This window comes from Zea mays, chromosome 2, assembly GCF_902167145.1.
Source record: "Zea mays cultivar B73 chromosome 2, Zm-B73-REFERENCE-NAM-5.0, whole genome shotgun sequence".
Classification (NCBI taxonomy): Eukaryota; Viridiplantae; Streptophyta; class Magnoliopsida; order Poales; family Poaceae; genus Zea; species Zea mays.
In genome coordinates, this window is record NC_050097.1 from 170,752,151 (window position 1) to 170,763,478 (window position 11,328).

Sequence of the window (11,328 nt, forward strand, 5' to 3'; positions counted from 1 at the left end):
TTAGAAGGAAAAAGGAGCCTTCGGCAGCGAAGAAGCCAGATGAGCCGAAAAAAACGAAGAATTATTCGTGTAGTTGAAGTTATCAAGCAGACGTTGCCGCTAACATTGGCGTCAAAGACTCCAGCTATTGAGAGCTTTGCTGTTGCCGAAGCTGCACCCGCCGAAGCCGAAAGTGCCAAAGCTGAAACCGCTAAAGATGTGGATCTAGATGTCGCGCTCTCTAAAATTGATACAATGCTTCTAGATGCGGCCGCGGAAGAAGCTGCTGCAGCCGCTGAAGCGATCCCGGGCATAGTGGCTGGAAAAGGAAAGGAGAAAGCCGAGGATATTTCAGAAGAAGAGGACTTCAACTTCCAAGATATACTTGGGCAAGAATTGTCGAAAGCTGAAAAAGAAGAACTGAAAGAGTATGTTATATCTTGCGGATACAGACCAGGTGCACTACTCTTCGTGGGAGTTAACGAAGAAAGCTTAGGATGCCTTCGGGACCACACAGGGGCGAAGGTTATCGGCACTATATCAAAGAGTGTTGGTCTCCCGAAGGTTGAGGCAGACCTCAGCAGGTACCGGCGACAACATATCGCCGGTAGCCTATTTTATGCTAACTTTAAGGTAAAATTCTTAACTTTTCATTGTTTTGATATGAAGATTGTTTTCGGATGGAGCTTATTTGTCAGAGCTTACTGCTAAGCAAAGTCCTGAGGATGCAACAAGACCTCAAGGACAAAAAGAACGAAGTTATAATTGAGGGCCTGGAGAAGAAGATTAAAGATCATGAGGCTACTCTGGAAAAGAAAAACTTCGTACTTCAAACCATGGAAAGTTCACTAGCGGAAGCCCAGGCCGAAATTGCTAGATTGAATAGTGAACTCTCCATGGAAAAGAAAAATTTCGAAGCCAAACTCGAAGCTGAAGCTGAGAAAAATTCAAATTTGCGGAAATCACTAAAAGAGCTTCAAGAAAAATGTGTAGGCTTCAGCAACCGGTGCTTGCAACGGTTAAAACAGGTTTTCAACTCAGCTGGAGTCAACGCTGAGAAATTCAGTCCTTCGGTTGAGAACCTGCCAGAAACCTTCGAACATATTGAGGGCGAAGTTGATGCACTCGACGAAGTTATAGGTGGACACGCCGATTTCTGCGCTCTGCTAGCTTCTCGGGGCACAGCTGTTGCCTTCATGAAATCTGGCTGTGAACATGGAAAGATTGTCAACAGACCAAATTTTAGCTTATCTCCGATAGATTTAATTGATATCCCTAGCTTAGCTCGGAGTATAGGAAACAGATTCATAACTCAAATTTGGGTAAAAGGCGGGCGAAAAATGGCTGGCGACGAAGCTCGAAGCCACCTTAAGCCGGTAAAAAATTTATGCCTGTTTCTTTACCTTCTCCTTGAAATCTGCACTTCTCTCATACTGTTTTTAATATGTACAGGATGATGATGCTGAAGAAAAATGAGCCGAAGGTTGACAGGTGATCCGAAGCTCAGATGATCCAAAGCTTAATGATGTCAAAGCTGAAGACCTTGCTGAAAAAATTCTAGAGAAAATCTTGTACCATCGTTGTAAAAATACTTGCATTTTAAGAATCAGATACTAATTATGTAAATTTGTGCATACCTTGTAATATATTTTTACCTTTTTGTCTGTGTATGAACTGCTTTGATGTGGACAAAACTTAGTATTTTTGAGCCGAAGGCGAAAAACACCTTCCCTTCTTTTCGTACACAACCAAGCATGAAACTGCTTCTTTTCCTTTTTGTCGAAGCCTTATCTTTATAGCTGAAGCATCCGCCTGTGTCTGTATGTTATGATGATGATGATCTTATGTATGTCTAAATGAATGTTTATGAATGCGAATGTATGATGTAATGTGTCGTGCAAATGAATGTACAAACACACGCATACGAAGCCACAACCATAGCCTTCATTCACTTGGGAATGACCGAAGTCTCTTTGCCGTTTATTTTTCGGCTTCACTGCTTATTTTTCGGTGTATCAACACTGACTTTTCGTTGTAAGTTCTGCATCCCCTTAGGAACGTCTTTTGAACTTCTTCGCCTTCTATTTCGGCGGTATCGCGTTGACTTTTCGCGCTTCGTCTTATATTTCGGCGGTATCAGCGTTGACTTTTCGCTGTAAGCTCTGCATTCCCTGGGGAACAACTTTTGAGTATAAAACTTACACTGCGCTCCCTTAGGAACGGCTTTTTGTAGCTTCGTCGCGCTCTGCATCCCCTTAGGGATGACTTTCGAGCTTCTCCCTGTTTTTTCCTTTTTTTCCCTGCACTCGATGGTGCATGCTCAGTTTTTATATTTACATATTTGGGGGATTTTGCTCTCGTAGAGCTGAATAAGAAAAAGAGAAATTACATGTTATGGCCCCATTAAAAACCTTTCTCCCCTTTGGAAAGGAAAAGGGTGCCACAGAAAAAACAAAAAGATTACATCAAGCTAGACATAATATCATCGAAGCTCATCCGCATTCCAAGATCTAGGAATGTCGTTGTCGTCCATATCCTTCAATCTGTAAGAACCGGGTCTTGACGAAGATACTACCAGAAAATGTCCTTCCCACTTGAGCTGTAACTTGCCTACTGTATCTGGGTTGGCCATTATCTGAAGTACCAAATGTCCTAGTTTAATGTTCTTTAGCCGAACTTTTCTGTCACGCCATTTTATTGTTTCGGCTTGGTATTTATTGATATTCTCCACGGCCTGAAGCCTGATCCCTTCTATAGCATCTTTTGCCACAGAATAATCAGCTTCGTCTTCTGCAGAAGCCACTGTTCTTATAGATCCTGCCTTAGCTTCTTCTGGGGTTATTGCTTCGTCACCAAACAATAGTTTGAATGGTGTAAAACCTATTGACCTTGATATTGTTGTGTTGTGGCTCCACACCACTTTGATCAATTCATCTGGCCACTTTTCTCTGGGCTGATTGAAGATTAACTTCATTATTCCCGTCATTATAATGATGTTGGCTCTTTCAACAAGTCCATTTGACTTCGGATGTCTGACCGATGCAAAATGAATCTTCGTGCCAATTTGTTCACAGAATTCCTTGAAAGCTTCAGCATCGAACTGTGTCCCATTGTCTACGGTAACAGCCTTCGGTACTCCGAAGCGACAAACAATGTTTTGCCAAAAGAATTTCTGGACGGTGACCGAAGTTATTGTGGCTAAAGGCTTCGCCTCAATCCACTTGGAAAAATACTCTACCGCCACCACAACATATTTTAGATTTCCTTGTGCTGGTGGAAGTGGGCCTAGCAAATCGAGGCCCCACCTTTGCAACGACCAAGTGGGCTGTATTAACTGAGTGAGAGATGAAGGTTGCTTCTGGTCTCTTGCACATTTTTGACAGCCTTCACATTTTTGGACTAATTCTACTGCATCTGAAGCTGCCTTCGGCCAATAAAATCCTTGTCGAAAAACTTTTCCCAACAAGGGTCTAGATCCAATGTGAGATCCACACAGACCTGCATGTATCTCTTTCATTAATTCCATACCTTCAGTTCTTGATAAACACTTAAGGAGTGGTGAACAAACTCCATGTTTATACAATTCCCCTTCTATTAACACATATGGTCTTGTTCTTGCCTCCATTCTCTTGTTATAAGCTTCGTCACTTGAAAGACAATTGCCTTGGAGGAAAGATATTATTTCAGTTCTCCAGTCTTCACTGTGTACTAGAGAAATAGTAAGCACTGCTCTCTCCATGAGCTCAACTGAAGGTGCTTTTATTGTTTCAAAAAATACTTCGGAGGGTAGGGGAGCCCCTGAGCCGCTGATTTGGCTAGCAAATCTGCATGCTCATTTTCACCTCTTGGAATATTCTTGACGGAAAAACTTTCGAAGGAAGCTTCCAACCTTCGAACTGCATCCAGATATTTTTCAAGCTTCGGATCTCATGCCTTGCTGCTCTTATCCACATGGCCAGCAATAACTTGAGAATCAGTCTTTAGGATAGCCCTTCTTATTCCCATTGCCCTTAGTTTACGAAGCCCCAATAGAAGTGCTTCGTACTCAGCAATATTATTTATACAACTGAAATCTAGTTTGACTGCATAACATGTTTTGACTTTTGAAGGTGCCACTAGGACCGCAGATGCTCCTGCACCGAAGGCTCCCTAAGAACCATCGCAAAACACTGTCCAAGCTTCGGCATCTTTGCATGTCCCCTCTTCGTGAGCCCCTGGCGTCCAATCAGCGATGAAATCTGCTAGCGCTTGAGATTGAATTAAAGATCTGTGCACGTAGTCAATATTGAATTCATTAAGCTCCGCGGCCCATTTTCCAATCCTTCCAGTAGCTTCTCTATTCCTCATGATATCCTTCAAGGGTTGTGATGAAAGAACAATTATGTGATATGCTTGAAAATAATGTCGAAGCTTCCTGGACGCCATTAACACAGCATACAACACCTTATCCAATTCTGTATAGTTTTTCTTTGATAAACTCAAAACTTCGGAGACAAAGTATACTAGGACTTGCCTTTTAGCTTGTCCTTCGAGCTTCTCTTGTACAAGTGTCGCACTTACTGCAGAGTGCGAAGCTTCCACATACAATAATAGTGGAGCCCCTAGCACAGGTGGAGTTAATGTTATTAAATCGATCAGATATTGCTTCAGCTCTTCGAAAGCTTTCTGTTGAATTGGGCCCCATTAAAAAACTTCAGCTGACTTTAGTACTTCAAAGAATGGTAAATTTCTTTCTGTTGATCTAGATATAAATCGATTCAAAGATGCCAGTCTTCCTGTCAGTCGTTGGGCCCCTTTCTTTGTGCTTGGCGGCTCCATTCGAAGGATAGCTTCGATCTTGCTTGGGTTGGCTTCGATCCCCTTCGTTGAAACTAGACAGCCAAGGAACTTGCCCTTCTTTACTCCGAAGACACATTTTTCTGGATTTAATTTCAGGCCAGCTTGCCTAAAATTAGCAAATGTTTCCTGCAGATCAGTAATGTAGTTTTCTTGCTTCGTGCTCTTCACTATAATGTCATCAACATATGTTAGCACATTTCTGCCTATCTGAGAGTGAAGGACCTTGGTTGTCATCCTGCTGAAGCTTCCTCCAGCATTCTTGAGCCCCTTAGGCATCTGAAGATAACAATATGTACCACTAGGGGTTATGAAACTGGTCTTTGGCTCATCTTCCTTCTTCATCTAGATTTGGTGGTAGCCTGAATAACAATCTAGCAGACTCATGAGCTCTAACGAAGCTGCTGCGTCTACTAGAGAATCTATTCTTGGTAATGGGAACTCATCCTTTGGACAAGCCTTGTTCAGATCAGTAAAATCAATGCACATTCTCCATTTACCATTGGCCTTCTTCACCATAACAGTGTTGGCTAGCCATTCTAGGTATTTCACTTCTCTGATGACACCAGCACTGAAAAGTCTTTTTACTTCGTTCCGAGCACCTTCGACTTTATCGTCAGACATTTTCCGAAGCTTTTGTTTCCTGGGTCGGAAGGATGGATCGACATTGAGTGAATGTTCAATGACGTCCATGTTGACACCATAGAGATCGTTGGCTGACCATGCAAAAACATCTTTGTTGTTGAATAAAAACCTTATCAAGGTTTTCTCCTACTCTTCAGATAATTGGGATCCCAGCAATACCTTATGCTCTGCTATGTCTTCACATAGAAGCATGGGCTTCGGCTGATCAGCCGAAGCAGCCTTCTCTCTTCTGTACTTATACTGTTCCCAAGCTTCGGATCCATCTATATTGTGGATTGCTTTTGAGTCTATCCAATTTCCTTCAGCCTTTCTGGCAGCTTCCTGACTTCCATGAATAGCAATGGGCCCTTGATCCGAAGGTATCTTCATGCATAGATATGCTGGATGAAGAATTGCTTCGAATGCATTGAGTGTTCCACGACCAATAATTGCATTGTAGGGGTATTCCATGTCAACAATATCAAACACAACCTGCTCAGTTCTTGTATTGTGGACAAATCCGAAGGTCACTGGTATTGTGATCTTGCCAAGTGCTACAATTTGCCTTCCTCCGAAACTACAGATAGGGTGTGTAGCATCATGGATCTTATCCTCTGGCTCTTGCATCTGTCTGAAGGCCTTAGCAAATATGATATCCGCTGCACTGCCTGTATCAACCAGAACATTGTGGACTAGAAATCCCTTGATGACACAAGATATGACAATAGCATCATTGTGAGGGTAATCCTTGAGCTGAAGGTCCTCTTGGGAGAAGGTAATTGGGATGTGAGACCATTTTGACTTGATGAAGGGTCCCTGCACCCCAACATGTTGTACCCTTCTCTAGGCCTCCTTCTTCTGCTTCTTGTTGGTCGGCTCTGAGCATGAACCGCCTGTTATTGGGAGCACCAGTTTCGTAGCCGAAGCAGCTTCAGCTTGGTTGTTGAACGAAGCCATCAGCTCAAAAAATGGAAGTGAGTTCACCGGAGGTGGGCGCCAATGTTGGGAACTTGTTCTCAAATGCTTCGAATTAAGAACAAGACAACATAAAATGTTAAATGTTAGTGCCCTTCGTCCATTGAAGCATTATCTCCCCAAGGGTATAATGATCTTCGGACGAAGGTCATGAACAAAGATCACGAAGATCATACCTTCGTGATTAGAGTTATGAAATAATGAAAGATAAAATATATATAAGATATGAAACATGAGAGAATAATATACCAAAACACTTAAACTTATTCACATATTTCCTCATGCAAACTTAAATATTAAAATATAACATTTAATCGTATTTATACCTTCGTCTTGACAGAAGACAATAATCCGAGTATCGCGTGCAACTGATTACAAGATTGCGTGAACAGTACGGGGGTACTGTTCATCTATTTATAGGCACAGGACGCAGCCTGTGAGAAATTACATTCATGCCATTTACAAATGCTTACAATCATAATACAAGCTACCACGGGTTGATTGGTCATTTCATCTTTAAGTCGGTTCACTCCTTCGTCTTGAGACATGTCACTATGCCGAAGCTTTATGGGTGACAGCTTCGGCACTGCTTTTGAAAGGATCTGCCGAAGGTGTTTCTTCTTACAAGATCTTCGGCGACGAAGCATACCCCCAACAGTAGCAAATGGGTATTCCGCAACAAGCAAGATGAGCATGGTGTGGTGACAAGAAACAAAGGCCGACTTGTGGCCAAAGGTTATTCACAAGTCGAAGGTTTAGATTTTGATGAAACTTATGCACCCGTAGCTAGGCTTGAGTCAATTTGTATATTACTTATCTATGCTACTTACCATGGCTTTAAGCTTTATCAAATGGACATGAAAAAGTGCCTTCCTCAATGGACCAATCAAGGAAGAGGTCTATGTTGAGCAACCTCCCGGCTTTGAAGATAGTGAGTATCTTAACTATGTTTATAAACTCTCAAAGGTGCTTTATGGGCTCAAGCAAGCCCTAAGAGCATGGTATGAATGCCTGCGAGATTTTCTTATCACTAATGGCTTCAAAGTCGGTAAAGCCGATCCTACTCTCTTAGTAAAACTGCTGTAAAAGATTTGTTTGTATGCCAAATTTATGTTGATGATATTATATTTGGGTCTACTAACAAATCAACTTGTGAAGAGTTTAGTAGGATCATGATACAGAAATTCGAGATGTCAATGATGGGGGAGTTAAAATATTTCCTTGGATTTCAAATCAAGCAACTCCAAGAGGGCACCTTCATCAGCTAAACAAAGTATATTCAAGACATACTTAAGAAGTTTGGGATGAAGGATGGCAAACCCATCAAGACACCCATGGAAACCAATGGGCATCTCGACCTCGACACAGGAGGTAAGTCCGTAGATCAAAAGGTATACTGGTCGATGATAGGATCTTTACTCTACTTATGTGCATCTCGACCGGATATTATGCTTTCCGTATGCATGTGTGCAAGGCTCCAAGCCGATCCTAAGGAAGTTCACCTTAGGGCCGTGAAGAGAATCTTGAGATATTTAGTTTACACTCCTAAGTTTGGGCTTTGGTACTCCAAGGGATCCACTTTTGATCTAATAGGATATTCCGATGCCGATTGGGCAGGGTGTAAAATTGATAGGAAGAGCACAACAGGGACTTATCGGTTTCTGGGGAGATCCCTGGTGTCATGGGCTTCAAAGAAACAAAACTCAGTGGCTCTTTCCACCGTCGAAGCTGAGTATATTGCCGCAGGCCATTGTTGTGCGCAATTACTTTGGATGAGGCAAACCCTAAGGGACTATGGCTACAAATTGAGCAAAGTCTCTTTCCTATGTGACAATGAGAGTGCAATCTGCATGGCGGATAATCCCGTTGAACACAGCCGCACTAAGCACATAGACATTCGGTATCACTTTTTGAGGGATCACCAACAAAGGGGGGATATCGAAATAGCTTATGTCAACACCAAGAATCAATTAACCGATATCTTTACCAAGCCATTAGATGAGAAAACCTTTAGAAAACTTAGGAATGAGCTAAATATTCTTGATTCTCGGAATTTTGATTGAAACATTGCACACATAGCTCATTTACATACCTTTGATCATATTTCTTTCATTTTGGTACAAATGCATATTTCTTATTACTCTTGTACCCAGACTACGACTAATGTGTTTCCAAGTATATTTCTATACTAAGTCGTAGATTGAAAGGGAAATGGAGTATTCGACGAAGACAAGGCTTCCACTCCACTCTAACGGTATCATTCACCCTTCGTCGTCACTCCACAACACTCTCAATTGGTATAATCCTTCACTCATATTTCATGTACCAATGGGAAGAAAGTGTTCAAGGGGCTCTCAAAGTCTCCGTTTTGGCGATTAATGCCAAAGGGGGAGAAAATATTAAGCCCAAAGCAAAAGGACCACACCACCAATTTCAAAATGAAGCTTTAATTGATATTTTTCATTGGTATCTATGTCATGACAATATATCAATTGATATCCTTATCTTGAGAAAGCAAAATCTCAATTGGTATTGTTTCAAACTTCAATTGGTATCTTGCAATGACAATTTCTTCAATTGGTATATTTAAAGATAGATTTTCAAAATTGGTATCTATTAAAATCCTCTTGAAAAATAAGAGGAGAATTTCATTCAGGGGGAGTTTTGTTTAGTCAAAGGAAAAGCATTTGAAACAGAGGGAGAAATTTCAAATCTTGAAAATGCTTCTTGCAATCTTATTCATATACCTTTGACTATTTGCAAAAGACTTTGAAAAGATTTTCCAAAAAGATTTGCAAAAAGAAAACAAGTGGTGCAAATGTGGTCCAAAATATTAAATAGAAGAAAGCAATCCATTCATATCTAGTAAGATTATCAATTGGTTTAAATCCAAGTAACCTATGCACTTACCTTATGCAAACTAGTTCATTTCTACACTTTATATATTTGCTTTGGTTTGTGTTGGCATCAATCACCAAAAAGGGGGAGATTGAAAGGGAAATAGGGTTAACCTTTTACCACAATTAATTTTGGTGGTTGAATGTCCAACACAAATAAATGGACTAACTAGTTTACTCTAGAATACATGTTCTACAAGTGCATAAAGGCTCAACACAAACCAATAAATATTCAAGTTAGGGATCCAATTTGAAGGAGCAAAAGAAACTTGAGCGTGCTGAGGAAACGCGCACCGGACAGTGTCCGGTGCACCAGGACAGTACAGCTCAAACCAACCTCTCGGGTTTCCGCAGGCGCGCTCCGCTATAATTCACCGGACTGTCCGATGTGCCACCGGACTGTCTGGTGAGTCAGCGAGCAACGGCTATCTGTGTGCAACGGTCGACTGCAAAATTACCTGACGCGTGAACAGTGCAGCAGTAGAGTCAGAGGCGCACCGGACAGTGTCTGGTGTGGCACCGGACTGTCTGGTGCCACAAGAAGACAACGTCGCCAACGGTCGACTGCTCCAGAACCCTAACGGTTGGGTGACGTGGCGGCGCACCGGACAGTGAACATCACCTGTCCGGTGCGCCCATCGCCAGCAGCCTTCCCCAATGGCTTCTTGGTGGTTGAGGGCTATAAATACCCCCAACCACCACAACTCCAAGCATCCAAGTTTTCTGAAGTTCTCATTCAATACAAGAGCTAGTGCATTCAATCCTAGACACAATTCAAAAGATCAAAGCCTCTCCAATACCCAAATTCATTCCAACCACCTAGTGACTTGAGAGAGAGTGCGTTCGTGTTCATTTGCGCTCTTGTTGCTTGGATCACTTTCTTCCTTCCTCATTCTTGTTGCAAAGAGACTTATAATCAAAGCAAGAGACACCTAAGTGTGTGGTGGTCCTTGCGGGGTCTAAGTGACCCGTTTGATTAAGGAGAAAGCTCACTCGGTCTAAGTGACCGTTTGAGAGAGGGAAAGGGTTGAAAGAGACCCGGTCTTTGTGACCACCTCAACGGGGATTAGGTTATTTGGAACCGAACCTCGATAAAACAAATCATTGTGGTCATTCGCTTGATTTCTATTTGATTTGTTTTCCCATCTCTCTCGGACTTGATTTAAGTTCTAACGCTAACCCCGGCTTGTAGTGTGTGTTTAAAGTTGTAAATTTCATATTACGCCTATTCACCCCCCCTCTAGGCGACTTTCAGCCGGCACATGGCTCACGATTGGATGGGAGGTCGTAACCTCGTGCTTTATAGCACAGAGGCGGGGTTCGTTCCTAGGTGCTTCGGTTGAGGCTACGTAGGATCGGCAATAGGGATCACGGCGGGCGCTGCGGAGGTGGTTGCAACGGCCAAGTCCGCGAGCGAGCGAAGGCTGACCAAGGTGGCCCACACGTGAGCTTCTTTTTTATCTTCTATTTCTTTTCCCAGTTTTCAAATTCAAATATGGATCAAAGTTTCAAATTCAAAAATAAATGCACAGCCAAAAATTCAGCTTGATGCAAAGTTATATATTTTTATTTAAATTATGTATTCATTTATTTAGGCAAATGCAACACACACCTAATTCCTCTCATGCATATATTTTAAATGTGTGGCTAGTTTAGAGGTTTATTCAGATAACTTATTTACTTTAGGAGAGAGTAGAGTATAATCTTTATCAAGGATTACCTTAATTCAAATTTTGTAAAGAGTGTTTATAAATATATAGTTCGTGAAGGAGATAATCTTCTCTACTATTTATTCTTCTAGGTTTAAAACTATCCTTAAAAATATCTTTTTAACTCAAAAACTTTTATAAATCCAAAATATGATTTTAGGTGTTACACGCTGGTTGTGGGAGGAGTAATGGTAGCGATGGAAGCCGTGGTAGGGCCATTAGAGCAGTCTCAACCCTCCACGTCAACCGGTTTCCATAACATTAAATAGACTGCCACATAGACAAAATAATGATGTGGCAAGAGCTTT